This window comes from Olea europaea, chromosome 23, assembly GCF_002742605.1.
Source record: "Olea europaea var. sylvestris chromosome 23, O_europaea_v1, whole genome shotgun sequence".
Classification (NCBI taxonomy): Eukaryota; Viridiplantae; Streptophyta; class Magnoliopsida; order Lamiales; family Oleaceae; genus Olea; species Olea europaea.
In genome coordinates this window covers 2,023,701-2,028,491 of record NC_036259.1, presented here as the reverse complement: position 1 = coordinate 2,028,491, position 4,791 = coordinate 2,023,701, and positions in this window count along the sequence as shown.

Here is a 4,791-nt window from a genome sequence, read left to right as displayed (position 1 = left end):
AGTCCGAATATTTGGCCAAAGTTGACACGAAATCACACTTTTTCATTTTTTCAGTTTGACACTTAATCAATTTTCAACAAGCGCTCAAGCACCTTTTGGACTTCCAGCACATCGAGCATATATATCTTGGGAATAGTGCTAGAACACCTTTTGGATGGCTTTCGAGCATTTATGTTCTAGAAATTACGCTCGAGCACCTTTTGGACGCCCATCGAGTATTCATGTTTGAAATTATGCTCGAGCACCAACCTTAGCAGTTCTTGAGCAGTAGACAAGGTGATTTTTTCCACTTCCATAATTCTTTATGACAAACCAACTTTTGACACACGTCAACGCAACCCCAATTAAAACTCGAGTTAATGATTTTGGCTTAAGACTTTCTTAGAAATAACATATACCCTTTGTGCCACTGTATAACACTCTTCATTATTTTTCCTCTTCAAAAGTAATATAACATAGATGACAGTAAAAAAACCACAAATCAGAAATAATAATTGGAAAATAGAATTTCGACAATAATTCACAAATCAGAATACAATAAACTTACCAACTATGCCTTAGTTGCTTTTGTGTTACTATCACAGTTCATCACAAATTGAGCAATGCGGGAACGTAACAATTTGACAATGAATAATTGAAAACAAGAAGGGAAAGATGATCCAATTTATGAAAAGAAAAAAATAATTTATTCATATCTTTGAGGGTGTCACTAAACTAAAACCTATGTACCCTTATAAAGAGAAGGACTTTCAATCTAATTATATTTTCAATCTAAACAAACTTCAAACAAAAAAATAACATTGATAATATCAAACTCATAACATAAAAAAGGTACTAAAAAATCTAGAAAAAACTCAAATTGTACTTATTTCCATCTACATCATTGAGTGGGAAGAATTTTAGTAAAGATGTGTACTACTTAGAATGGCAATTTCAATATGTTGATGTTGAATATGTGAAGGATGAAAATAATTGTGGAAAGACTGAGAAGAATATTGAGAATTTTTGGGTTTTGTTTTAAGGAATAAACATGAGTTTTCCTTTTGTACTTGGTATTGTTTTTAGACGGTCTATATTCGATGGGTACAGCAGAAGTCCTTTTTTTCCCTCTCTTAAGTTTTGTGCCTTCAACTTATGAAAATAAATCATTCTAAAATGTTCTTAAATTATCAGTATATAACTATATAACATGGTAACATGTGCGATCGCACCTCTTGCATGGCCTCAAGGCCACCCTGGATGACTTGTCCAGTGATATAGAATAAATATAATTTGGACATGCCACCTAGTGTCCTCAACACGTATCAGTGTTGTGTTGATGTTCTCCACGATTTACCAACTTGACATGTCGACAATGTGCCGTGACATACCCCAACTATGCAGAAGTAAAAATCATTTGTACCTGCCATCCAACATTTCTGACATGGGTCGGCGATATTTTGGTGATCTACTCCTGTTAGACGTTGACTCGCCAACAAGGGGAGGGTGACGGTATATCCAAAAATATTATGAAGTATGCATGGCATCATCGTGTTTTGTGTCTATGTTCATTATTGTGTGATTGATATTAAACTTTCTTAAATGCATATATTTGAATCTAGTTTTTAAAAGTTATTGTTGGAAAATAGTATATTAAATTAATATATTAAAGAAATATATTAATATTAATATATTAACAATATATTTGTGTTAAATACAAAATTAACTAAGAATTTAAAACCTATCTCATCCTAGTACTATATAAGGAGGTGTTCTCCTTCTTATTCTTCACACTAAAAAAATTTGAGAACTTCTTTCTTCACTCTAAGTTTCTCGCTTCCCTTTGACTCAAGAGTTTAGTTCTTAATAATTTAGATAATTTAGGTCTTTGTTCTAGCTTGGTGATAGAATTGTGAGCATTTTTAATTTGTCTGAAATAGTGATGAGGTGCTAGTAAACTATTTTCAACTATTATATCGTGGAAGACAGACGCCATCAGTCTTCTTGCACTATGGACGGTGAATCTGTTTTAAGAAAACTGTGTACGACACAGATCTCGATTCCTTTCAATAACGCTGCTACCTCAACAACCATTTCCTCTAATCTTATTGTTACTCTGTTTTTATTGTAACGTTTCCTTCCATTATTTTATTTTTATAATTCCAGAAGTATTTTTAATTTCATTTTATATTTTTTCCAACATCTTAAAACAAATTCAACTCAAAGGACGAATGAGGTACTGTATTTTAAAGAAATATTATTGTGAAAATAATATTCTCCAAAAAATTTATAAAATCTTGAAAATTGAAAGTTACAAGATAGTGTGAAGTTCTATTTAGGAGGCCGAGTTTTAAGTAGGATCATTTGTGACACCTCCAGCCAACTTGGGAACTTAATATTTTTAAAGGAGGCTAGATTTGTTGAGGCTAAGCTTAGAAATATTATTGGTAGAGAGATATTCGGTTATTGAGGAAAATAAATTCTTGTTTGAAAATAAACATATTTTTTTAGAACATCGGCATATTTTTAGTGTTGAGAAAATAACATATTTTTCTAGTGAAAAATTAGCATATTTTCATAATTGTGAGAATACAATAATTTTAAAATTATTTGAAAAATATCATAATTTTGAAATTAACGCAACTTGATATTTCTAAAATAGCAATTGAATCAACTTATTGTGGCTACTGAAAATTAGGATGTGGGTTCCACTGTGGCTGAAGAGCCAACTTCTGTTGTGACTTAGATTGTGGCTAAATTGTCAAGTTATGCTGTGAGTTAAACTGTAGCTTCGACAACTGGTCATATTGTATCTGTTTCGGTTAATCATGAGGGAAAAATCGAAGAAATTCAGTGGTTTGAATTTCAAAAGATGGCAGTAAAATATGTTCTTCTATCTGAATATCTTGAGTCGTACAAGATTCTTGACCGAGATAACTTCGAAACTCAATAAGGGTGAGGAAAAGTCTAAGCTAATAGCGCACTTGATGCTTGATACACTCTGATTTTCTATCCTACAATTATGTCATGAATGGCTTGGTAGATTCATTATACAACGAAAAATTGTGATTTAATGGAGAAACCATCATATCCAAAAATTGATGAAATCGAGGAAAATCAACGTGGCACGTTTTCCAATGAGGCCAAAACATCACTTTATCATGGGACCATCACCAATGAATCCAAAAGGGCCAAAAACCCTAGGGTATTAATTTTGTCGGGGCATGGCAGGAATTGAGAGATCGGAGCCCGAGGAGCCAAAATCTGAAAATTCAATTTGTCTGTCATTGTTGTCCAACCTTATACATGTGCCTGACCATTCTCTTACCCATGAAATTATGAACCTTCGGTCCAAAAATCAGCCAGACATGAATCGGGATGCGCCGGCAATCGAGGTATTATCGAATGCCCAGTCGGCCGAAAAAATGGCGATTTCGGCTGCTACAATGCTCATCTTAGAAAACACACCACATCACGTTGATAAGCACAATGTTCCACACAATCCTGGAAAATTTCATAATTTTCTGAGTAAGTTCAATTTTGGTCGGAATTCGAGGCCAACGGCGGCCAGCTGGCTACCATCTGGTGGCCCCCGAACAACCTTTGTTCAAAATACTCAACAAGTTAATTTGAGTTCATTTTCGCCATCGATTTTTCCACATGCGGCACAGACAACACTAAATCATGGTCGGATGACCTATGCCACTGCAGTTTCTAGTCGTCCGGGGTTGACTCGGGCTGAGAGGAATTCACGAAAATCATTGCATCAGTTTTACAGGCTATGGAAGACTCTTCGGATGTTGGGTTCACTACCAAGGAACCATTTACTCATTTGGGCGAGCTGACAGTTGAGTTAACCGACTCAGAGGAGGTTCTTTTGGCCGATCCCTATAAGTACACACTTCTAGAAAAATTTTCCCACCAAAAGCCGACCATGAAGAAGGTACGCGAGAACTTTTCTATGTTTGATTTTCATGGTTTCATTGAGGTGGGATTGATTGACAATGCACATAGATTGATCTACCTTACACATGAGGAAGACTACAGTAGGCTCTTCCTTAAGCCACTTTGGTATAATGATAGATATCCCATGAGGGTCCTTAAGTGGACATGTGATTTCAAACCAGAGCAGGAGACTCCAATTGTTCCCGTTTGGGTTTCATTTCCTTTACTTACGGGACATTTGCGTGCCAAGGGATTCCTTTTTGCTTTATCTAGGGCAATAGGAATGCCCTTGAGGATCGATGAGGCCACCTCAGATTTGGGGCTTAAGTTGCCCGATATAGTGTGGATTGAGCACAGTGGTAACCACGACTTTTGGTAGGCAGTCAAATATGAGAAGCGACCAACATTTTGTTTTTCTTGTAAACACTTTGGCCATCCATCTGATTAGTGTACTTCAAGGGTACAACCACCACCATCTTCTCCAGTTGTTGTGCCTCCACCAGTTCAGCCTCCTCCTCCTACTGAGATTGGCACTAATAGGGCTGAGAAGGGCAAAGACAATGTTAATTTCGTTGAGCAAAGGAAGCGGCGGGTACCAGTTTTGGTAGTACCTCATATGCTTCACACTACCCCTATTGCAGTTGTGGCAAAGTCAGCTACTACATTGGCAGATCCTACCTCGATTCTCACCACAAGTACTACAGGGATAACACCAGTTGTTCTCCCAGTCACATAGTCTATACTAGAGTTCCCTCCCATCGTCCATGAGAGCACCCCAAGGATTCCTATTCAAACTCAGACAGTTGCTCCCTTAGTGGTTGAGGATACGACGGAGATAGCACCTATTGATCAACCACTTGCTGAGCC